Genomic DNA, 27,125 nt, shown 5'->3' on the forward strand with positions numbered 1-27,125 from the left:
AATTATACCGTTCTCTGGGATCATGTTACCCATACTTTGGGAGTGACATTCACCAAAAGGAGATGCCTGTAGGGGTGGTAGTTGCCTTTTTGTCTGGAGATTGTGGACAAGGCTGGTAGTTGCCTTGTTTCTGAGCCTCTCTGGCCTGGCCGAAACAGGAAAGAAGAAAACCCGAATGCACATGCTGAACTGAAATAGTCTCCTTCCTGTACTGCTGTTTTGATTTCTAATTTAATTAACTGACCTTTTGGAATTAACCTTAATTATCCTGAACAAAGTTGTTGCTAAGGTCTAATTAAGCATTCTGGAGGGTTTGTTCTTCATAATCCTGATCAGGAGGGACTTTAGACATGGTTCTAGTTGCCATTTCTGAACTGAATCGTTCCTGATTTGCTTGTGTCTGAACTCCTGTTACAACTTTTATGGAATTAATTATGCTATTATATTCATTTTTTTGGTGCGAATTATGCTATTATATTCATGTGGATATTGATAATGTGTTTAGCTGAATATTTATGTTTGTAGAAGTGAATATCTTATGGGTGTATCGAGTATTGTGCTTGAAGAATCGGGAGGACCATATAACAATTCTATCGAGATTTCAATAAAGATTTCAAATTCCTATCATTTTTTCTAATCAATATTTCATTTGTGTATTTTTCAAAATTAAAATTTAATTCATTTATGTAGTTTTCTTGAACATGCTATCACATCAGAATGGATGTCATACACTATGCTCCGTCTTCTAGTTGCGCAACAAGTTATTATTGTCCGTTGCCTGCAGACATGGTATTCCATCTGGCGTGACACTACATAGTGACCACTTCGAAAAGCGGCATGAGAGTGTTCCGGATTTTTATTTAAGACGGGTGTATTCATTTTAAAATTTAGGCAGAATTTATAGGCAAAAAAAACATATTTGTCTTATATGCTTAAGTGGATGATCTTTGACTCGTTTTAATGTTAATACGGATACCTTTGTTTTAAGGGTGACTAACTGGTGAATGTTATAATTGATACGGAGTATTATGATATATGACCGATTCTTTTTGTTACAAGTTAATAGTAAATGATATCGAAAAGTCCCTTGGTTTAGTTTAATACTAAGAAGTTCATGTATTCCTTTTTTGGTGGTCTCAACTAATAGTTTACGCTTCCTCTTTAGTATGTTTCGGAAATGCAATTACTACTTTCACCTCACCAGTTTACAAGTGGTGTGGGTGAGGGAGGATGAGTGGAAGCCTCTTCTTCTACCGGTTGTCTCCTTTAAAACAGCTATATCCGTCTTAAATGTAAAATGGGTTAAATATTACCCCATATAGATATAGATAGGACAAGAGTTTGTCATTCTCTACGCATTCTGTTTTTTTTGTCTCATTTATCCATTTAACCCGTTTTATTATTTAAAAGGGATATGTTAAATCTTAAAAGTTAATTTACGTTTCTATAATGCAATGGGGGTAATAACTAATAATGATGATGGCTGATGGGTCACAATGTTTCAAATATGTAATGCTTATGCTTGTCAATTTCTCTTTATCATAATTACATGGTGGAAAATTAATTTAACTTTGCTATATTCCCTCATTCATTTATGTGCTATTTCTGGCGTGGCCTTATGGGTCTCCACAAAATACCATAATGCAGCCTTTATAGTTTGATTGGAGATAAATGAAGTCGGAAATATATGACCTTACTTTGGTGTGATTATTATTGAGAGGTGTTTTCGGATAATTTATAATGAAAAGTCGGAAATATATGACTTACTTTGGTGTGATTATTATTGAGAGGTGTTTTCGGATGATCTATAATGAACAGTCGGAAATATATGACCTTACTTTGGTGTGATTATTATTGAGAGGTGTTTTCGGATCATTTATAATGAAATTTGTGTCGAGAACTGTATTGAGTGGTTGTTACTACTTACTCTGTGACAATGAAAAGAAGCAAAACGAGTTTACTACGCTATTTTACTGTATTTCATTATAACCCAGAACCAAAAAGCCTCAAGTCTTGGACTCCTTTCAAAAAGAAAACTACTTTCCTGCAAGCTCTGGATACACAGCTCTTCTATAGTCATCAATTTTGTTCTCTAGCTTCGGTTGCAAATCTAGCTTCGGTTGCAAAGACGGAAGGAGTGGTGCGTTGCTCAGCGAACTATGTGCCGCTCTCTCCAATCAGCTTCCTGGAGAGAGCAGCAGTAGTGTATAGAGACCGGCCGTCTGTCATCTATGGAAATGTTCATTATACTTGGGGACAGACTTTGGAAAGGTGTACTCAGCTTGCTTCTGCTCTCTCCCTCTTGGGTATCTCATCTGGAGATGTTGTGAGTTCCCTTTCAACTTTTTTTTTTTTTTTTCTGTTTCATTTCAATCAATTCAGCTGGTAAAGTCGCCGTTCTGACTTGAGAAAATCAGTTCTTTTTACTCATCAGTCTTTTTTCCACTTTTTCTTGCTGTATTTATGACTAATGGCCTTCGAACTACAGGTCGCTGCATTCATTCCTAACATTCCAGAAATGTACGAGCTGCACTTTGCGGTTCCTATGGCTGGCGGAGTTTTATGCACCCTTAATATTCGGCATGACCCTGCCATGGTGTCAGTCTTGCTAAAACATTCCAACGCCAAACTCATTTTTGTTGATGCCCAGTTCTTTGAAGTAGTTCATAAAGCAATCGGTATTATGTCCAAAACTACTTCTAACCTTCCTCGAATCATCTTAGTTATCGATAAACAGTCAATTGGTGTTGGATACTCCATGCCTTCCTCAGTCAGGCTGGAATATGAGAGTCTTCTACTGACAGGAAACTCCGACTTTGAAATTCAGCGACCAAATGACGAGTTACAGCCCATTTCCTTAAATTACACTTCAGGGACAACCTCAAGGCCAAAAGGGGTGATTTATAGCCACAGGGGTGCGTATTTGAACTCGCTAGCTACAGTCATGCTGAACGAGATGAGTTCCATAACGGTCTATTTGTGGACCGTCCCCATGTTTCACTGCAACGGGTGGTGCCTGACGTGGGGCCTGGCAGCTCGAGGCGGCACAAACATATGCCTGAGAAATGTCAGTGCAAGTGGAATATTCAGTAACATTGTCGAGCACAAAGTAACGCACATGGGAGGTGCACCCACCGTGTTAAGCATGATGATAAATGCACAGGCTGATCAGAAGAAGCCTCTTCCGGAAAAGGTAGCTGTTATGATTGCAGCAGCTCCGCCTCCTCCACAGGTGCTCTTTAAAATGGAAGAGATGGGTTTTGTGGTGATCCATGCTTATGGTCTCACCGAAACTTATGGACCAGGTATCAATTTGCTTTCAGATTTTAGAGAAATAAATGACAGTATGGAATTATTATAGTTTACGATAAACCTGACAAAACTAACACAACCTGAATAACTTGACCTGAAACCCGAAGTAGACTAAAACAGAATAATACAAAATGATTGAAAACCCAAATTGACCTAATTAAGTCGCTTAGAATTAGTACAGGTTCCGAAAAGACATGAACTGACCTAATCGCTCTATCAGAAAGGTTCCGATGATGGATCTCAAAAAAATCTCATTTTCTTGAATTTCTTTTAGGATTAATTAACAGCAATAATCCAAACTATTGGCCGTCTTCTCATATTAATCCGAACTCTATTTTAAGTCACAATAAACTATACTATTGCTCCCTATTCTTAAAATACACTCGTCTAATTTGTAACCTGTAAAATCAGGTCAAAAACTATATCTATCTATCTATCTATATATTAATCTTCTAAGTTTGCTGCTGACATGACAGCATAATAAACTAGCAAAGTTGACATGGCAGGCTGTGGTAAATTAACATATGATATCCTGTCAAATATGATATATAATATGGTATATATCCTATATATATTTCGGTGTATATCAATACTATATATTAATTCCAGAAACCAAGGGACTTCAATGTAATTAAAGAAAGTTATACAAATTAATTATACTATATAGTTTTAAATCAATAGCATCGTGTGATGGACCCGATTAAGGGATCTCAATGCAAATATTACATAGTTTGGGTTAAAATTAAATTATATAGAAGCTCGATAATTTTCCCAAACATGGTCAATTTCCTTAAAATAAAATAATTAATTAAGATTGTCAATTTCCTTAAAATAAAATAATTAATTAAGATGGTCAATTTCATGGAAACTAAAAGAAAGAAGATGTCTGGTAATTTTCCTAAATATTTATAGAAGACTAGAAGATGGTCAATTTCCTTAAAATAAAATAATTAATTAGTATAAACATGCACACTTATGGTATTAATTATTATCATCATAAAATTATATATTAAATTTAAAATCTATGCAATTTTATTAAACTTTATAGTTTATTAGATGTATAGAGATGTTAATTATTTAACATACAAAAATATAATAAGTAGGTTATAAATAATTCAAGTTAGAATCCATAATATATAATACTTTATAATTCTTTCGATTTGATTTAATGCATATATATAATATATTTATATAAATATATAATCCTCTTAAAATTGCATGCCTAAGTAGTAAACGTAATTTCGTCATTAAAGAAAAGAATTGTAGTAACATTGGATATAGTTATATGATAGTAATCACTCATTTGAATAGTAAAAGTAACAATATTATCAATGAGATTAGTGAGAGTGGTAGAAACAACGGAAGTAGTGAAATAATCAATATTAATGCGGCAATAGTGAAAGTAACAATAATTACGGCGAGAGTAGTGAAAGTAACAATGATTACGGGCAAGTAGTGAAATGTTATTACTATTGTTTCATTAATAAGAGTAAAATATTAATAGCGGGAGTAGTGAATTGTCTCAAAATTTATTTCATTGTAATTTTAGGATATGTTATAAAAATATATTAATGATAAATTTATGGGTTATGCAACTTTAAGTAATTTTATTTAATGAAAAAAAAAATTAATGCTAAGTAGAGGTAGCTCCGTTGTTCGTACGGTTACTAATATGCTAAGGGACTTCAATGTAATTAAAGAAAATTATACAAATTTATTATACTTCCTCCATTTTTCTAAGTTTGCCCCATTTCATTAAAATATACCTCACATTTCATTATTTTATGGGGCAAACTTAGGAAATTGGAGGGAGTACTATATAGTTTTAAATCAATAGTACCATGTGATGGACCCGATTAAGGAATCTCAATGCAAATATTATATAATTTGGGTTAAAATTAAATTATACTTATAGAAGTTTGGTAATTTTCCGAAACATTTGTAAGAGACTAAAACACGGTCAATTTCCTTAAAATAAAATAATTAATTAAGATGGTTAATTTCCTTAAAATAAAATAATTAATTAGTATAAACATGCAAAGTTATGATATTAATTATCATAACTATATAGTTTTAAATCAATAGTACGGTGTGATGGACCCGATTAAGGGATCTCAATGCAAATATTATATAGTTTGGGTTAAAATTAAATTATATAGAAGTTTGGTAATTTTCCTAAACATTTGTAAGACTAAAACATGGCCAATTTCCTTAAAATAAAATAATTAATTAAGATGGTCAATTTCTTTAAAATAAAATAATTAATTAGTATAAACATGCAAACTTATGGTCTTAATTATTATCATCATAAAATTATATATTAAATTTAAAATCTATGCAATTTTATTAAACTTTATAGTTTATTAGATGTATAGAGACGTTAATTATTTAGGATACAAAAATAATTCAAGTTAGATTCCATAATATATAATATTCTATAATTCTTTCGATTTGATTTAATGCATATATGTAATATATTTATATAAATATATAATCCTCTTAAAATTGCATGCCTAAGTAGTAAAAGTAATTTCGTCAGTAATGAAAAGAATTGTAGTAACATTGGATATAGTTATAGGATAATAATCACTCATTTGAATAATAAAAGTAACAATATTATGAGCGAGATTAGTGAAAGTGGTAGAAACAACAATGAAAGTAGTGAAATAATCAATATTAATGCGGCAATAGTGAAAGTAACAATAATTACGATGAGAGTAGTGAAATTATCAATATTAATACGGCATTAGTGACAGTAACAATAACTACGGCGGCAGTAGTGAAAGTAACAATGATTACGGGCAAGTAATGAAATGTTATTACTACTATTTCATTAATAAGAGTAAAATATTAATAGCGGGAGTAGTAAATTTGTCTCAAAATTTATTTTATCGTAATTTGTGGATATGTCATAGAAAAATATATTAATGATAAATTTATGGGTTATGCAACTTTAAGTAATTTTATTTAATAAAAAAAAAATAATGGTAAATAGAGGTAGCCCGGGCGAAGCCGGGCACCAATACTAGTTTCATATAGATTTTGAAAACCTCTCTCATCCTTACACAATATATCTTTAAAATTAAAAATTAAAAATCATATAAATTCTTATACAATATATCTTTAAAAACCATATAATCTTTTGCTTATTATAACAAAAATATAAAAATAATTTTAAATATAAATATAATATCTAAGCAAAAATAGATTATAAACTAATTTACTAAAGGTCTATAGCTATATGATATTCTTTCTAGAAAAATTACGGAATATATTTATATAAGCAAAATTACGGAATAAATGATTCTAAAACTAATTTATAACGGAAATTACGGAATATATTTTAAATTTCTATATTGATGGTACTCTTCCCAAAAACAAACGTACGCCTAACCATGTTAAATCTACAAACTACAGTAATGGTAAAAAAATACTCCATCGGCTATTGTGGTTGTCATTAATTATTAAATTAAGATAGTCTTATACTGTGAGACGGTTCTATAATGTGGAAAGACAACTTATCTGTTAGCATTAAATGAATTTTTTTTTTATAAAAATGGCTCGTCTCATGGTGTGAGAGTGTGAGACTCTTTTATTTTATAATTTTTAACTCATTAAATAAAAAAGACAATTTTTTATTAATTTAATATTAAAACTGAACGTTTTTATCATTAACAAAAATGGACAGTTTTATAGTTGAGGTTGTCTTAACCTATAATTTATGAATATAATTTACAAGCATTATTATTATTTTTTTCTGATTTTTTAGTGTGTATACAAGGGTAGAAGGGCGGGTTTCAGTTGATATTATTTTCCTGATAATTTTTCACACCATTTAAGTGGGGTTATATATCATTTATGTTGTCTATAGATCTCAAATGGGTTGGGCGGGTCAGAACATAGAGGTCGGGTACGGTGGGTTCAAATACGGGTCGAGTAATACGGGTTATGGATCGGGTTATTAGGGGAAAAGTGCGGGTCAACAATTAGTATCTAACGCCTTTTATAGATCGGAAAAATATTTTTTAAAAACTAAAGTATATTTAGTTTGTCTTTGACTGAACGGGTCGACGTGTTCGTGTCGGGTTTCACTTAAATTAACAGGCCATTTTGGGTATCGTATCGAACGGGTTACTACTCAAGATTTTCGGGTTTTAACCCTGGAAAAAATGGATGAGGTCGGGTCGGATCGAAATTTGACAGGCTTATATCTTAGTCATGTCTTAAACTCATAACTTATCATTTAGTTAGAGTATAAAACAGCCCGTGAATTTCACGAGTTTAAAACTAGTTTTATTTAAAGTGCAATCTCCTCCATTAACAACCAGGGCCGTCCCTGACATTTTTTGGGCCCTGTGCGAAATTGAAAAAATAGGCCCCTAATATAAATTCAACTATGTTAATATCTATATAAATTTAAATTTAAATTAATAATTTTTAACAAATATTCCTATTAGAACAAATTTGATGATAAAAAGCTAATAAACCCCAATACGTATATACAATGATAAAGTAATTTTTTGCTTCTTAAATAACAACTAAATTAGCATTGTCATACATGTTGGTTAATTGAACACTCTGATAGAAAGTTGGGCGGGTTCGATTCCTCTTAACACAACACATTCATTTGATTTTTAAATTTAAAAAAAATTAACATGAAAATGAGGTCACAAGGAATCGAACTCGAGAAGTTCAAAGTGCAAGGTACCACTACTACCACTAAGACACCAACGATATGATGATAAATGGGCGACAAAATATATACATATAACTTACGTATAAGTAGCTGGGCTTCAAATTGGGGCCCCTTAAAATTGGGGGCCCTGTGCGGTTGTACGGGTTGAACACCCTCTGGGCCGGCCCTGTTAACAACCATCATTTCACCCTACCCACCAACCACCATCACTCCACCACCCTCAATCCACCAAATACTTTCTCAAGCAACTCCAAAGCCAGTATCTGCTGCGCTTTTGCTTCGTCGTCGTCGCAGTTAACAATCCTCCGCTTGATTGTGAGCACTACCTCTGTGCCGCCAAGCTCGACGTCGTTGATCAGGAGCATATACGGAGGTTAAGACCCCAGTTACGTGATTCTAACGATGGTGAAGTGGCTTGGTCAACGATACGAGATTCTGGAGTTGGGGTTTGGAGAAATTCCTTCATTTGATTCATTTTAAGGGTTATGATTCTTGACATTTGTGAGCTGGTTGATTTTAGGCATTCTCCTACTGTCATTTTGATTTGTCCATGGTTTTTAGGGGAATTTTAGGGTTTGATTATGATTATTTGATTGGTTTTGTGAAATCAGCATAGCAAAAGAAAAGCTTACAAAATAAATCAATACATTACTCAATGGTTATATTAAAGTGGTGATTTATGGGTTTAGGTGGTCGTGGGTGATGTAGTTATGGCGGTCACGGAGTGGTGGTGGATTAGTTGTGGGAGATTGGTTGATTGAATGGGTTTGTGAAGAGAATAAGGGAAGTGAAATAGGGCAGTAGCATGGTCTATTATGAGTTAAAATGAAATTTGGATTATTATTAGAATACCACCAATTAGGTTGCAACCTGTGAAATTCACGGGTTTGCTTTTATGATTTTAGATGTACATACTTAATAATAACAAAGATATACAGATAACTACTATTTTCGACTTATTATACATGAACTATCATATATTGTGTTCATTAGTATAATCAAGACTTAAAATAAAATTAGTAGACATTTTAATTACTCATTGCACCATTTTTAAAATATATGTAAAGTAGTTGTATAATAAATATTTGTGTATTACAAATTGTTAGAAAACCCAGTTAATGAAAATATAAACAAAATGTTGGGTTAAAAACTTAAATTTGATTATATTTTCAATAAATGTTGATATAGCAAACAACGGTTATTGCGTGCGACTGTCTGACACTGAGACGATTCAATTTTATTAATTGATCACTCATTTACTATTATATATGATGGGGCATATTCTGCACCGCTGACCAAGTCAACATATTGAGCAAGGTCAAAGATATCCACAGCAAGTCAACGACTTATGCGGCCCTAGCCGATCACGGCCCATCGGCTGTTACTGGTCTCGGCATGACAACTCGCCGGGACACATACCGCGTACTCACATCCAAGACCCTCGACGGTGAGTCAACAGGCCCGCCGGCCTGCCATAGGTCCCTCGCCGAGGGGTAGATCGGTCTTTCCACCGCTAGCCATTTGGCCACTTGGCCACTACGTGACAAAAGGTGAAAGTCTATAAATACTCCTCAACCTTCATTGAGGAAAGTATCCACAACTTAACCTAAGAAACACTATTTCATCGGTATAATCTTCCCTCTCTCTCTACAATATACATTTAGCCAAAGAACAACTTATCCCCTAAGTTCTCGACTTGAGCGTCGGAGTGAGTACGCTTGGCACAAAGCCAAGCCCTCGGTTCGTTCATTGTTGCGGCAGAGAGGCCGAGAGGAACGATAAAGACAAGAAGGATTCAGCCAAAGACATCATTCTACAAGCAACGGGTGGTAACGAATATCTGCTCTGGAATTACACCCGGAACAATTGGCGCCGTCTGTGGGGAAGCGCTACTAGAAGCTAGTCACATTCATTCCCAAAAAAAAAAAAAAAAAAAAAAAACAACAAAAACCCACCCAAAAAGCTAAGAAGATGTCGAAACAACAAGACGCAGTCGTGACCGACGAAACCCCATTCTACCAAGATGATACCTTCAACAATTCTGGAGTCGTGCAGCCCTCCACCCGTGAGTAATCCAACCGAGTTCGGGATGCCAATAATACGGGACACGCCGCGCGACCAACCAGGTCACCATCATGGGACATGTGGTTGACATAACAAAACCGAAAATGGTCCTGGACCTAATTAGTAATACGCCTGCTCACACTGTCACGCCGACAAGAGCGGCGGAAACCGTCCAGGAGACCAGGGCCCAAAATGTGACTCCGAGAAATTTGAACGGAGCACTAGGAGAAGCTGACCCAGTCAAGTCGCCGGGGGAGCCCAAAGTGGGCGTGGTAGACCTAAGTCCTTCCCGCGCTCATGGGAGGACAGCGTCCCCGCAGCACGAACGAGGCTTACCCCAAAGGAGCCAGAGGAGTCCGACTCAGCAGAGTTGGAGAAGAAGTCCGAGTCGAAGAAGGATTCCTTCCCGCTACGAGGAGAGGAGCCGGATTAGGAATGCGAGGAGCCGATCGCCGCGTGTCGTTCGACACGTGGTCGACACCCCTCAACGCCTACGTCCTAGAAGTCCAGGTGCCAACCAAGCTCAAGTTGCCACCCCTATCATACAAAGGAGATAGTGATCCAGCCGACCACGCTGAGGCTTTCGAGTCTTACATGTCGGTATGGGAGCAGCCCGATGAGGTCTGGTGCCGAGTTTTCCCAACAACGTTGCATGGGATGGCTCAAAGTTGGTACAAAGGGCTTCCCGACGGCTCGGTATACTATTACGCCGACCTAAGAGACGCCTTTCTAGCCCAGTACTCTTGCAACAAGAGAAGGGCCGTGGAGACATCGGACCTCCTAACTATCAAACAGGAGGGGGGCGAGTCTCTACGAAGCTATGTGAAGAGGTTCGATGGAAAGGTCCAGCAGATTCGAGAAATTAATCCCGAAATCGGCGGCCTTGGCGGCGATGAAGGGCCTCCCAGGGGAGACTTAAAAAATGAGCTCATCAAGTGCGGAGGCCCGAGCTTGGATGCCGCCAGGAGGATGGCCGACCAGGCCATCAAGGTAGAAGACTATCACAAGACCTGGGTAGGCCCCGGCGAGGCCGAGCCCTCCGAAAGAAGAGCCACGGGAGGACAACCCGGATGAAAGACGCCGTGACAACAACGGGTCACGGTCCGATGAAAGACGCCGTGAGAATAATAGGTCACGGTCGGACAAGTCCGCCAGAAACGGGACTCGACAGCGCCGGGTGGAGTTCGGGAACGTACCACCGGAGGCGGTATAGTGATAAAACCCCTCTCGTCGTATCGCCCGCCGAGGTCTTCGCCCGAGCAAAAACGAGGGCCGAAGTGGGAGAGACCCCCAAGCCAAAAAGTGACGGTGACACGAGCCGATCTTTGTGAGTACCACGGCCACACCGGCCATTTAACCAACGATCGCCGCATCTGAAGAATGCCATTGAAGAGCTGATCCGGAAGGGGAGCCTCGGCAAGTACGTTGCCAAAGGCCAAAAGACTGACGCCGACAGTTCAGGTAAGAAATCCGTCTTCGAACGGATAGGAGTGATCCATGTTGTCATCGGGGGCAACGAGAACGGAGGGTCCGCTCACGGGCACAAACGGCACCTGAACGAGCTATATCAGGCCATCAACTTTGTGCCCAACACAGCGATCCCTGCTTCCAACATCCCCGATATAACCATTGGAAGGAAGGACTACGAAGGAGTCATCGCTCCTCACAACGACCCACTTGTAGTCAATTTGGACATATCCAACCACCTAGTCAAGAGGTGCCTGATTGACACAGGCGCCTACACGAACATCATGTTCAGGGAGTGCTTCCTCGGCCTCTACCTGAAAGTCAAGGACTTGAGCCCCGCACCAACCCACTATACGCCTTCTCCGAGGCCTACTGGTACCACCGGGATCAATCGGACTCTCGGTGACATTCGGCGAAAAGAATGCGGCCAAAAATGTCCTAGCTGAGTTCGTGGTCATCGACGGCTCGTCCGCCTACAACGTTCTCATAGGCCGAGTCACCCTGAGTGAGGCTGACGCAGTGATGTCCATCCGGGCCCTAACACTGATGTATGTCTCGGACAGGGGGGAAGCGCATAAGCTCGTCTCCAAAGACGAGAATGACGAGGTGGTCAACGTCCGGATAGCGCCAGGAGGATGCAACATGCAATCCCTCAAAGTGGCAAAGAAATCAGAGAAAGGGAAAAGTCTATCCTTACAACAGGAGGGCGACCTCATGGATGTAACTAGCGGCTGACTAGGACGGTGTGCCTTTGATGGGCCATTAGGACGCTGGTAATCTCGGGAATACTCTATGTAGCGGCGGAGGTGTCCAAAACAGCTGTGGGCACCCCGACGCATGTTTTTACCTAATGAAAAATCGTCCAAGTCTTCCATCAAAATGTTCATTTTCCCCCTAGTCACTAGGAAGCAGCGCAGACGCCACTCACACGGTCATACCGACAAGAGCGGTAGTCTTTATCGAAGCCAGATGTCGGCTCACACTGTCATACCGACAAGAGCGGTAGTCTCCATCAAGAAGTGGGCGCCGTCGCAGTCACCCCAAGTAGTAGACGCCACGGTAGTCACCCCAAGAGGTTTGACGCCGTCGCAGTCACTCCAAGTGGTAGACGCCACGGCGATCTCCATGAAGAAATAGGCGCCGTCGCAGTCACCCCAAGTAGTAGACGCCACGGCTAGATCACCCCAAGAGGTTTGACGCCGTCGCAGATCACTCAAGTGGTAGACGCCACGGCAGTCTCCATGAAGAAATAGGCGTCGTCGCAGTCACCCCAAGTAGTAGACGCCACGGCAGTCACCCCAAGAGGTTTGACGCCGTCGCAGTCACTCCAAGTGGTAGACGCCACGGCAGTCAATAACGAGAAGCAGATGCTGGCTCACACGGTCACACACCGACAAGAGCGGCAATCACCACGGGGAGCTGACACCTCGATGGCAACGACCAGCGCAGGTGATACTCGCAAAGCGTTCAAAATGCCTCAGAAGCGTTAACACAATTGAGATACGCACTTTAGACCGCCTCGGCCAAGCCGAGGCGGAAACAAAAGAGACACTCAGTTAATAACGTAAGGAGACAACCCAGACGAAGACATAGACGCTAAAGTACAATTGAGATGCTCAAATACTAGCGCAAGAAAAAGAAGTGAGGTGAAAACCTCGGCCAGGCCGGAGGCAGAAGAAACGAACTCTTATTAAAAATGTTCCAACGAATTACAAGAAATTACAAGGATAAGCCAAAAGACAAAAGGTTACGGATATCATCTCCTATGTCATTGTTGCTGCTCGCCATCGCAGCGGTAGCAAAGCACCTTCTTCGATGAGTAACCGGCGGTTCCCTTAGCGCCTCGGCTTCAAGCCAGCTGAGCCTTAGCCTCGGCGGCCTCAATCGCCCTTGCCCAATCGGCTTCCTCCTTGGCCGCTTTAGCCTTCTCAGCGATAGCTGCTGCCTCCTCGGCCGCCTCTTGCTCTATCTTCACCCTCACCGCCTCCTTGACCCTCTCCTCCACAGCCTTCTCCTTAGCTTCGAGCTTGTCGTCAAACAGCTCGTCGAATTTGCTCCACGGAAAGGAACCTTCAAGAGGGAAAAGCTCCTCAATTGTTTCCTCGGCAATGCCGGTCGGATCCCGGAATTCGGAGCACATGTCGGGAGCATTTTGGTTTGGAGCATCTCAATGTCGTCCTCCTTTTGCTTGATGATGGCCTCCTTGCTCCGAATCACCTTCCCCGGATCTCGAAACCGTCCCCGAATTCATTCCTCTGCTGGAAATAGAGGTCGGCGTGCCTCTGAACAAGATTACACTTCGCCAAAGTGACTTTTCAATTTCGGCCGCAGCCAGTCTCGGCCTTGGCTCTCTCAGCAAGGACCTCCTTTTCAGCGTCCTCCCTGAGCTTTCTCTCAGCCAAGAGCGCCTTCTCGGCCTCCCCCCTAAGCCTCTGCTCATTGAGAAGATCCAGCTTCGCCTTCGCGGCCACCTTCTTAGTGGCATTAAGCTCAAAGCGGACCGAGCCACGGCCTTCTCTCGCTCCATGATACGAGCATCGGTCGGCTCGTTCCACCTCGCCGATCTCTTGATCAACCTCGCGCTTTCCGCTACAAGTCGTGAGGGGGAAACCTTTCGGGATGAAGAGTCACTTTGGCGACGTTATGATCACCGACTGCGTCGGAAAGGGAAACCTTCGGGATGAAGAGTCGATGGCGACGTTATGATCACCAGCCTGCGCGGGTTTCTCCTCCACTTGCTGCTCGACAAGAGCGGCGGCCGACAGCGACTGATCTACAAAATTTAAAGTAAGCATCGGGATCAACATACATAGACATGCCGGAAAGCACATCACGGCGGCGCTAATGAACAGAAGCTAAGTCGAGCCACAGGATAGGTCAATACCGTGCTTGGCCTTCTTGGCCGAAGGGCGCATTTCCTCGTCAGCAGCAGAAGCAACGGCAGCGGTAAAGGCTGTCTGCTTTCTTTTACGGACAAGGGGAGACCCCTCCTCCTCATCGGAGTCATCCCCATTGGAGATGTAAACGATCTCCACCGTCTCCTTACGAACAGGGGGGGATGGAAGGCGGAGCCGATGTCGATGCCATCACCGCCGAAGGTTTTGTTTTTCGCGTATGGCGCGGCATGTTACTAACAACCTTCGCACGGGCCTCCACCGCATTCAAGCTTTTCACAAATTACCGGTCCATAAGATCATTCGGCGACGTCCTACGGTCATGGGTCAGAGCCTTGGGATGCAAGTTAGCAACGGTTTTGTCTTTGTGCAGCCCCATTCTCCGGAGGATATCCTCAGACAAATCCCGTCCAAAGTGGTCTGCGAAAGAAATAAAAGCAAGAATTAAGTAGAAGAAATAAATCGAAGTTCGAAAAACAGGAACATTAAGAGCGGTGATGGGCCTCATACCGACCCCACTCACCCGTGCTAGGGTAGGTATGAGGCCGACATGGCGAGCGGCTCATCCCGAAGAATGATCGCGTTGGGGGAATCCATTTTTCGGCACCCCACCCTTGTCCGCCTCAAAAAGCCTCATCGCGACTTCTCATCCTCTTTAAGAAGGACCTTTGGCATCCATCTTGAGCTTCTTCCGGTGACCCATCCGTCATGCTCCGCCTTAGTCTCACACCGCAAATTCACTTGGTCTTTGAAAGGAGAGGGGCGGCGGATAGTCATCCAAGCACTTTAACATACACCCACCGATCTCTCCGTCTTTGCAAGAAGTAAGTTTGTCAACAGAGACATAACCTTTCTGTGTGTGCACACCGTACCAACCCGACGCGGCCGAGATTGGTGGAGATAATGAAGCCGGCGGAATAAATTCACCGTCGGGGCCTCCCCCTTGAAGAGACAAAGCCACACAAAGCCGACTATCGTCCTCATGGCCAACGGATGCGGTTGGGCCACGGCGCGTTCATAGCTTTAATGATGGCCATGACGTACTCATTCGGCGGAAACGGAGCCCGTACTCCAAGTGTCGCATGTATACGCCGGTATGGCCCGGCGGAGGGCAACAGACGGCCTGGCCCTCCTCAGGGATAACAATCTTGTATCCCCTGCCAAAGAAGAAATGGCCCTCGAAAAATTTCTCACAAGAACAACTGGCCAACTTATGGGTCCAAGCTCGGTCAACGCGTACCTTGCAAACGCCACCGTGATCCATAACGTACTGCCTCACCTCTTTGGGACGAGCCTCTTCAGCATCATCACCAAAATCGTCTGCGTCATCATCAACATCAGAGTCATCCTCCCATTCCTCCAAAATTCGAGGATCGACTTCAGGAGAAGGAGACCTAGGGCCCCCAGGCCTTATCAGGAGGGCGTCCAATTTCTCCTCCTCATCAAGACGCGACAGGGACCCCCCCCCCCCCCCGCGTCGGTTTGCTAGGCCCGGCATCAGCAGAAGACATGTTTACAATAATAACTTACAGAGTTAAGAAAATTGGAAAGTTTGTTTGTTTACCTTGAAGAAAAACACTCGCCGGAGTAACAACTCTGAGAAATAGAAGCCTTTGAAAGTTTAGAGAGAAGAAAATTTTGGAGAATGAAATTGGTGGCCAATTTCACGGAATAACCGCCCTATTTATAGGGAAAAGCCCATGAAGAAGGACCAATCGTGAACGTGACCCATGAAGCGTCAACCAATCGGCGTGCGGACACGTGTCGGACATGCAACCACGGGATGTCAATCGTTGCAAGCGATCGAACGTCAATCAATGCAACAGTGACCAAGCGTCTTCAACACGCCCATTCGTATCTCTCCGCCTATTCACCTTCCTCAACAAATTCCCAAGCATCTGTTCTCCGCCGGCCACATGATCAACCAAGCTAAGTAGCGCGCCGGCGGGGCAATCAAAAACAACCGGCACTCTCAACCCTGGTCTCGGCCAGCGTCACTTTCTTTTCCACATCGGATGCCCTTTACGCATCCATGCGGAGGGGGGATATGGTACGGCCTAAGAAAAGACCAGGCCGAGGTAAAAGAAGCCGCCGCAGAAGAAGCCGATCGTAAAATTTTTACAAAATACTTGCGCAGAATATACGCTCAAACGTACATCGGAGCCCATACCACGGCATAGACTACGCTGGGGCAAATTGATGGGGCATATATTCGCACCGCCGACCAAGTCAACATATTGAGCAAGGTCAAAGATATCCACAAACAAGTCAACGACTTATGCGGCCTAGCCGATCGGCCCCATCGGCTGTCACTGGTCTCGGCATGACAACCCGCCCGGGACACATACCCGCGTACTCACATCCAAGACCCCTCGGCGGTGAGTCAACAGGGCCCGCCGGCCTGCCATAGGTCCCTCGGCCGAGGGGTAGATCAGTCTTTCCACCTGCTAGCCACTTGGCCACTTGGCCACTACGTGACAAAAGGTGAAAGTCTATAAATACTCCTCAACCTTCATTGAGGAAAGTATCCACAACTTAACCTAAGAAACACTATTCATCTGGTATAATCTTCCCTCTCTCTCTACAATATACATTTAGCCAAAGAACAACTTATCCCCTAAGTTACTGACTTGAGCGTCGGAGTGAGTACGCTTGGCACAAAGCCAAGCCCTCAGTTCGTTCATTGTTGCAGGAGAAGCCGAGAGGAACGATAAAGACAAGAAGGATTCAGCCAAAGACATCATTCTACAAGCAACGGGTGGTAACGAATATCTGCTCTGGAATTACACCCGGAACAATATAAATAGCGGGGAAGTGGTGATTGACTCCCATAACTTTGTACAATTGTGAAATTAATCTCCATAACTTTGATTTGGAATAATTTGGCCTCATAACTTACATAATAAGTGAAATTAAACCCCTTTATCAAGATCTCATCAAAATACCAACAACTATACTAACACTTATACGTATACCATACTAAAATCATACGTATTATATACTAAAAGCATTTTTTTACATACGTATGTAATTCGGTATGATTTTTTGATGAAAAAAACAATTACCAATTTTATGTGAAATTTTTTGAAATGCTGAAAAATAGAAAAATTTGAATATTTTTTTACCCTTTTATTATATTTTTTTATATTTTTTATTTGTAATGAAAATCTTTTTTTCGACTTCTCATTTTAATTTCACTTTTATGATATAATAAATTGAATTTCTCGTGAGATTTTGATAAAAAAAAAAAAAAGGGTTTAATTTCACTTACTATGTGAGGTATAGCTGTATAGGTCCTAATCACTCCAAATGAAAGTTATGAGGGTTAAATTTCACAATTGTACAAAGTTATGGGGGTCAATCACCACGTCCCCGTATATAAATAGTACTTCCTCAATTTTCATATGAGTACCCATTTTATTAAAATACTCCACTCAAATATTCAACAAATGGGTAAATCATATAAAAACGGAAAAAGTATCAAAATGAAACCGACTTACCGTATAAAGTCGTCTTACATTAGAATTTATAAACCGAGGAGGCTAATTCACCCACTCTTCTTTACTAAGATTAGCCAAAAAAAATAAAAAATAAAAATAAAGAAACTCTTGTCTACATCTGGAATACTACAATAGACACACACCTAACACATGAGACTTCAGTAATCAATTCGTTCAATATGATGAAAACTAAGTTCACTTTACTACTCACTCAATCAAGCTCACCTAACTCCATTTTAATCGAAACAATCGTGAAACACCATCATCTTAATCACACCTAGCCCATCATATACTACCTCCATCATCATCATCATCCTCCTTGTGAAACACCATCATCTGCGTCCTACCTTATCCGGCCGGTCAAATACCTTCTTTCAAGTGACGAATGGCGACAGGAGTGCAGTTGAAAGCCATAGCGGAGTTGTGAATTTTCTCTCTTTTTTTTTTTTGAAATTTATGAACGATGGTGATAAATGAAAACGTTTGGTTGAATGTGATTTTTTTAGTGATTTAGGTAGTAGGGTTTAACTGATTAGCAATATTTTGGGAGGATATTAATTGATTTTTTCCCTAGAATATGGGCAATCAGTTCTCAATTTTTATAATTTTAGTGTTATTTTGGGAAAGATATTAATTGATTTCCCTAAATATCTTTTTTTTTTTTAAATCACCGTGCTTTGTTTGAGAAATGAAGTTGACTTGTACTAATTAATTGATAGTATATTCCCTAAATATGGAATATACCATCACATCATATCATATAATATATAATCATATAAAGATATGGAAATTTCCACAATAATCACGTTGACAAATATATTATTAGCAATTTTTTTTAATTTTTTTTCACTGATGCTCATAAATTGCCACGTGGGACAAAGCTTGTAAATTATGAGGCCACATCAGCAGATGTGGCTACTGCATTAGAGAAATATATGATAGTTTGGATTATTGTTGTTAATTAATACTTTCTTTTACTGCTGCTATTAGGTACATTTTGTGCATGGAAGCCCGAGTGGAATGCCTTGCCTCCACATGAGCAAGCAAAGATGAAGGCGCGACAAGGAGTCCACCATATCGGAATGGAGGAAGTTGATGTGAAGGATCCGGTCACCATGGAAAGTGTGCCTTCCAATGGAAGAACAATCGGTGAGGTCATGTTTAGAGGCAACACTGTCATGAATGGATACTTGAATGATCTGAAGGCAACCCAGGAGGCTTTTCAGGGCGGATGGTTTCACACTGGAGATTTGGGAGTTAAACATCCCGATGGATATATCGAGTTAAAAGACCGTGCTAAGGATATAATAATATCTGGGGGAGAAAATATAAGCACAATTGAGGTTGAATCGTAATATTTAATCACCCCGTTTGTTATAGATGTTTTGTCGTGGGTCGCCCTGGATGATCACCAGGGGGTGAGACGCCTGTGCATTTATCGAGCTCAAGAGCGGTCATAGCCATGTTAGTGCTGAAGATATGATTACGTTTTGTAGAGATCATCTTCCTCGATATATGGTTCCTCGAACAGTCGTGTTTGAGAAGCTACCAAAGACTTCAACAGGGAAGACTCAGAAATTTGTTCTCAAGGAGAAAGCGAAGGCCATGGGGAGCCTTTCTCGTAGCAATGCCAGCAAACTTTGAAGGGGTTATAAAGCCTTCAACCAATGCTGTTGATCAATTATTTACTCTGCCTCCGTCTCAGTCAATTATTTACTCTGCCTCCGTCTCAGTCATTTATTTAACTATTTCATTTTTTGAATCTCATTTAGTTGTTTACCCTACTATATTAGACATGTTTTTAATAGATAATTTGATCTTTCACATCCGTTATTATCTACTAATCATCCAATAACGGTCACTATAGGCATATAGCTGCAACGAGGGCAACTTAAGGGAGCCTCACTCGGAAAAAAAAAAAAAAATACTGTTCAACGAAGATACTTTGATTCCAATTTTCAAACATAATAAAATCTTTAAACCTCTTTACTAATTCGAATATTTATCTCAAGTAATCTACATTACTTTGTCGTGAGGCAACTTATAAAAACACAAATTATTATATAAGACGGTTTTAAATGTTCGTGTCAATACTGAATTATTTTCTTCTCAAGTTATCATATAAAAAAATCCCTTTCAAATATTTGTACAATAAAATACATAAGACCAAAATCACCACCTGTTCCGGGACTGTTCATTTGCTAATAGAGTTTGGGCTGGAAGTCTCCTGGGGATTAGGGCACAATCAGGTGGTAATTTGAGTCTCCGGTCTTGGGTTTGCAATTGGCTCTCTGTTCTCTTTAAGGCTGATAATAAGCATGAGGCTTGCCTCTCCTTTTTGTGTACCTTTTGGACTATTTGGGTGGTAAGGTGCAGAAAGATTTTTGATAATACCGAGTGCTCCCCTATTGGTGTTATCTTAATATATCAAGACTCCCTTAACTTAGCTCTTTCTGTTGAAGATGGGAAATCGGGGTCCATAGTTTCCCAAATACCTATGGAGGAGGACTTGACTAAACTTAGGAATGGAGTATCATTTCCTTTGATTCAGAGTTCTGTGAGCTGCTTTCGGTCTCATATTTATGTGGATGCGGCGTGGTCTAAGGAGCTTGCTGCTGGATTTGGTGGATGCATCATTCTTGATTCTAATGTTGTGTCTGAATTCTGTATCAAAGGAAGGGTTGAGAATGCTGAACAAGCGGAAGCTATGGCAATCAGGGAAGCCTTAAAGTGGGCACTCTCGCGCAACATCCTTCATATTAACATTTTTTCTGACTGTCTGCAGGTTCTTGCTCAAGTCTTCCGGTTCTCTCAACTCAAACATTGGACTAGGAATACTATTGACGATATAATCGATCTAGCGGCAAACTTTCATTGCATTTCTTTTGCTTATGTTCCTAGAATTTGTAATAAAGTCGCTCATAGGATAGCTAAGCGTGCGATTAAAATGTAGATCTCGTTAACCCGATTGTCAAAAAAAAAAAACAAAAAAAAAAATCACCTACACAAAACTATCTAAGTCCCCTTTGCAACAACGGAAAGGGGTATACACCGCAACCGTCTTTCCGTCAATACAAGGCTATCTTTTACTGTTGGGCGCTTTTGCCTTACTTAGATTAGATAGCTCTTCAATGAGCCTTATTTGTATGCTTCCTCCGTCCCAATTTCCAATCGTAGGTTTACCTTTGAAAATAAATGATTGAGACGGAAAAAATAATTATTTTTTTTAATATGACCGTCACATCAGAATAGATGTAATACACTATGCTCTGTTTTTTAGCGGCGCAACAGGTTATTGTCCATTGCCCGCAGATATGGACCATATGGTATTCCATCTGGATTCTGGCGTGACACTATATAGTGACCACTTCGAACATATCATGGGGATTAAAGTGAATGTTTTGGTTAAATGGAGTTATTTGACAAATTAATTTGCGTTGTGGAGTTGGATTCAAACTATTTAGGGTATGGGTCCACGTCATCACTAGTATTTTTTTTTCAAACTTTTATGTAAAGCTGTTAAACTCTTCGGCGGCTTTACCACTGACTCACAAACAAACCTTATGTAAAATTCTCTGACCATTGCTCATGCAAGCCGCTGAGAACATCAGCGGCTTCTTAGAATATTTTGTGTTCTTGTTTCTGCAATTCTCCTGATTCTACCATTTTTCTTCAGTTTAAGCTTTCTAACATCAACAGCCATATAAAAATCAATCTCTAAAATCACTCTCGTACGATCCGAACCCTAAATTTGTACCAAATTTTAAGCTTTCTTACTTGGTGTTCCTCCTCAAAAATGTATTATAAATATAATCCAGACACATCCATTCTTACATTGTTCCTCCTCACATTGAATGAAAACAAAACAAAATCGAAAAAATTAAAAAACTCACAAGCTTTTCCATCTTCATTAATGAAAATGAGTATTGATTTTGCAAATTGAGAAGGTCTTTTGGAGAATTTTTAGGCCTAATTAAAAAACCCAGATTTGTTGTTGCTTATTTTTGTTGTTGTTGTTGGTGGTGGTGGTGGTGGTGGCGGCGGAGAGGAAGGAGAGGTAAGGTTTAGGCGTTGGTGGTGGCGGCAGGGAGGAAGGAGGTATGTGGGTGCCGGAGAGGAAGGAGGAAGATGGGTTTTGGTGTTTGATTATAATGTAGAAGAGTTAAAGGCATGTTTGCAAACCAAGAAAGAGTAAAACCGCTGGGAAATCCAGCGGCTTCATCGCTTTTCCTTCTCTTAAAACACTACAACAAATAAGGTCAAAGGCGACCATATAAGGCGACTGAGAACAGTCGCCATTAAGAATATAGTGACTAAGGCCCGTCGCCCGCACTTCGTAGCTAGGTTAGGTCGCTTTTGGCGACGGGGCTTCGTCGCCAAATTTGACGACGGAATTTTTTAAAGCGGGCGACAGAAACTCGTCGCCAAATTTGGCGACTGTCTAGTCGCCAATTTAGCGACTGTCATTAGTCGCCATATAACACTCCACGTCACCTCCAAAACCTCAGAATTGGCGACGTTTTGTGGTCCCAATTTGGCGACGGGTAATGGTCGCTATTTTTGGCGACGGTTTTTGGTCGCCAAAATGGATAATATGACGTCGCCCGTGAATTTTCTACAAATTTTCGGATAAAAAGCTATAGTCGCCAAATAGGCGATGTTTTCCGTCGCCCGCCTTTTTTTTTTGTCGCCAAATTGGCGACTGTTTTGACAGTCGTCTACTGTAGACGCCTTTACCTTGTTTTCTTTTAGTGAAAGTTGAGCCACTTTACAAAGACTAAAAATGCTATTGTTTCTAGTGACTTCACTTAAAAACAGGAAAAAAAATTAAACTGATGATGTGGACCCATTGACTTTAAATAGTTTGAATCCGACTCTAAAATGCAAATTAATTTGTCAAAATAACCCCATTTAACCAAAAAATTCGATTACAGCTGTCATATTTGACGCTTATAAGCCTCATGTATGAGTTGTTATAATCAATATTAGGGTGTGATAGACTGATTTTTTTTTTTTGTTAAAAGTTAATAAATGTATCTAAAAGTCCCTCGGTTTAATAAGAAAGTTCGGGTATTCGTTTTTGGCTGTCTCACCTAATAGTTTACGCTGCCTTAATGTTTCGGAAATACAATTACAACTTTCACCTCACCAGTTTACAAAGTGGTAGGGTGAGGAGGAATGAGCATAAAACGGCTATATCCGGCTTAAATGTAAAATGGGTTAAATATTACCCAAATTTGGACAAGAGTTCGTCATTCTCTCAATCTATTTGACCCGTTATATTATTTAAAATAGATATATCTGCCTTAAACACAAATTTATGCTTCTATAATGCAAGGGGTAATAATGATGATGACCTCATGGGTCACAATGTTTCAAATAATGAAAAATGCATGCGGTGTACTTGAGGTTTGACATTTTTCTAAAATATCCTATTCTTTTTTTTAAGTCGTAGTTCTCGGAAAGATGATCCATTTGAAAAAGAAAATCGTCACTTTATGAGCTCGTAAACACGAATTATGGCCTCTTAAAGTTTCGAGGATAAAAAAAATTGAGTATTTTGGACAAAATATCAAACCTCGGGACACCACGTATATTTTCCGTTTCATGTAGGTAATGCTTATCAATTACTCTCATCATAATTACATGGTGGAAAATTAGTTAAACTTTGCTATATTCCCCTAAATCATTTATGTGCTTTTTCTGTTGTGGCCTTGTGGGTCCTCCACTTTCCACAAACAATAGGTCTTGGTATAGACGGGTGAGGCGAACAGACGGGTAAAGACTTCTAATAAAATGGGTTGGGGGACAAGGTGGGACACCCCCCATGTGCTTTCCACTTTATGGCAAATGGGTATTTTGTGAGGAAAAATGGTATCCGTCTATACGTATAGACGGATAGTGTCCATCTATAATGAGAATTTGTGTTCCACAAAAGACCATAATGCTGCCTTTATAGTTTGATTTGAGATCAAATTCTTGTTTCAGACCGACACTTTTGGTCTTATTTGTCAGACGGATAAAATGTTGTCATTTTTTGAGAAAATGTAACCAATTAATTCACAAAATGTTATGACTAGAGGTGTCATTTTTTTACCCTGAAAATGATGTGAACAAGTTATCAAAAAATAACATTTTATTGTAAAATGATGACATGTTACCCGTCTTATTTCAGACCAAAAGCAATGGTCTTAAGAAAAACGGACTTACAGACCTTACCTTGTGTGAATATTTTTGAGAGGTGCTTTCGGATGATCTATAATGAAAATTGTGTCGAGAATTGCATTACTACGCGACAACCAAGAACCAAAAAGCCACAAGTCTTGGTCTCCTTTTGAAAACGAAACTACATTTGTGCCACTATTACCGCGAACCGCGATATATAGTGGGTGACTTCTTAACTTTGCTCCAAGCTCAGGATATATAGCTTATCTATAATCATCAACTTGGTTCTCTAGCTTCGGTTGCAAAGATGGAAGGAGTGGTGCGTTGCTCAGCGAACTATGTGCCGCTCTCTCCAATCAGCTTCCTGGAGAGAGCAGCAGTAGTGTATAGAGACCGACTGTCCGTCATCTATGGAAATGTTCATTATACTTGGGGACAGACTTTAGAAAGGTGTACTCAGCTTGCTTCTGCTCTTTCTCTCTTGGGTATCTCATCTGGAGATGTTGTGAGTTCCCTTTTACCCTTTTTTTATTATTTTTTTTTCCAATTCAATCAACTCACTAATTCAGCTGGTAAAGTCGCGGTTCTGAGTTGGGATCTCAGTTCTTTTTTTGCACTGTCTGGTGTAATCCGCTTCTGGACGGGTAGAACCATGAGAGCAATAGAACTTTCGCGCACAAGTTTTTCTGGTGCTACTTAGTCGAATAGCTTACTCGGTATCGATTGAGAGTTTGAGACATTGTAAGTTATTTTTATCTTACTGTCCAAAAAAAAAAAAAATCGAGTGGAAAATATAAATGGGATGGAGAGGGAAGTATGCATCGTTTTTTACTCCATCTGTCTTTTTTTTCCACAAATTCTTATTTAGACCGCAAAATCCGTCTGAAATAGTAAGACGGATACCGTTTCCTCTCACAAAAAACCCATTTAGGGAGTGAGTGGGAAAGCACATGAGAGGTCTTATTGTTTCAGACGGAACTTGCGGTCTGAAGCAAGACGGACTGTTTTTTTCAGGTCGCTGCATTCATTCCTAACATTCCGGCAATGTATGAGCTGCACTTTGCGGTTCCCATGGCTGGCGGAGTTTTATGCACCCTTAATATTCGTCATGACCCTGCCATGGTGTCAGTCTTGCTAAAACATTCCAGCGCCAAACTTATTTTCGTTGATGCCCAGTTCTTTGAAGTAGTTCATAAAGCAATCGGTATTATGTCCAAAGCCACTTCTAACCTTCCTCGAATCATCTTAGTTATCGATAAGCAGTCAGTTGGTGTTGGATACTCCATGCCTTCCTCAGTAAGGCTGGAATATGATAGTCTTCTACTGACAGGAAAGTCCGATTTTGAAATTCAGAAACCAAAAGACGAGTTACAGCCCATTTCCTTAAATTACACTTCAGGGACAACCTCAAGGCCAAAAGGGGTGATTTATAGCCACAGGGGTGCGTATTTGAACTCGCTAGCTACAGTCATCCTGAACGAGATGGGTTCCATAACGGTCTATTTGTGGACCGTCCCCATGTTTCATTGCAATGGTTGGTGCCTGACGTGGGGCCTGGCAGCTCGAGGCGGCACAAACATATGCTTGAGAAATGTTACTGCAAATGGAATATTCAGTAACATTGCTGAGCACAAGGTAACGCACATGGGAGGTGCACCCACCGTGTTAAGCATGATGATAAATGCACGGGCTGATCAGAAGAAGCCTTTTCCGGGAAAGGTAGCTGCTATGATTGGCGCAGCTCCGCCTCCTCCACAGGTGCTCTTTAAAATGGAAGAGATGGGTTTTGTGGCGATCCATGCTTATGGTCTGACCGAAACTTATGGACCAGGTATCAATGGCAGACACACACACATGACCCAAAAGTTTCCAGAAAATAATGAATTTGCATTCAGATTTCAGAGATTTCAGAAAAATAAATGACAGTATGGAATTTATAGTTTACAATAGACCTGACAAAACTAAACAATCTGAATAACTTGACCTGAAACCCGAAGTAGACTAAAACAGAATAAAACAAAATGATTGCAAACCCAAATTGACCTAATCAAGTCGCTTAGAATTTGTAAAGGTTCCGAAAAGACATGAACTGACCTAATCGCTATATTGGAAAGGTTCCAATGATGGATCTCAAAAGAACTCATTTTCTTGAATTTCGTTTACTGCTGCTATCAGGTACATTTTGTGCATTGAAGCCCGAGTGGAATGCCTTGCCTCCACATGAACAAGCAAAGATGAAGGCGCGACAAGGAGTCCACCATATCGGAATGGAGGAAGTTGATGTGAAGCATCCGGTCACCATGGAAAGTGCGCCTTCCGATGGAAGAACAATGGGTGAGGTCATGTTTAGAGGCAACACTGTCATGAATGGATACTTGAATGATCGAAGGCAACCTGGGAGGCTTTTCGGGCGGATGGTTTCACACTGGAGATTTGGGAGTTAAACATCCCGATGGATATATCGAGTTAAAAGACCGTGCTAAGGACATAATAATATCTGGGGGAGAAAATATAAGCACAATTGAGGTTGAGTCTGTAATATTTAATCACCCTGCTGTTGTAGATGCTGCTGTCGTGGGTCGCCCAGATGATCACTGGGGTGAGACAGTCTGTGCATTTATCGAGCTCAAGAGCGGTCATAGCCATGTTAGGGTTGAAGATATGATTACATTTTGTAGAGATCATCTTCCTCGATATATGGTTCCTCGAACAGTTGTGTTCGAGAAGCTACCAAAGACTTCAACTGGGAAGACTCAGAAATTTGTTCTCAAGGAGAAAGCGAAGGCCATGGGGAGCCTTTCTCGTAGCAATGCCAGCAAACTTTGAAGGGGTTATAAAGCCTTCAACCAATGCTATTGATCAACTATTTACTCTGCCTCCGTCTCATTTATTTAACTTCCATTTTTTGAATTTCATTTAGTTGTTTACCCTGCTATATTAGACATGTTTTTAATAGATAATTTGATCTTTCACATCCGTTATTATCCACTTATCATCCAATAACAGTCACTATAGGCATATAGCTGC

At 40.4% G+C, this 27,125-nt stretch overlaps 2 pseudogenes; both read left to right on the forward strand.

Moving 5' to 3' along the window:
• Positions 1 to 1,568: 1,568 nt before the first annotated feature.
• Positions 1,569 to 19,777, forward strand: LOC141586497 (butanoate--CoA ligase AAE1-like; annotated as a pseudogene).
• Positions 19,778 to 24,150: 4,373 nt separating this feature from the next.
• LOC141586498 (butanoate--CoA ligase AAE1-like) lies at positions 24,151 to 27,070 on the forward strand (annotated as a pseudogene).
• The last annotated feature ends 55 nt before the right edge of the window (positions 27,071 to 27,125 follow it).

Source organism: Silene latifolia, chromosome 6, assembly GCF_048544455.1.
Source record: "Silene latifolia isolate original U9 population chromosome 6, ASM4854445v1, whole genome shotgun sequence".
NCBI lineage: Eukaryota > Viridiplantae > Streptophyta > Magnoliopsida > Caryophyllales > Caryophyllaceae > Silene > Silene latifolia.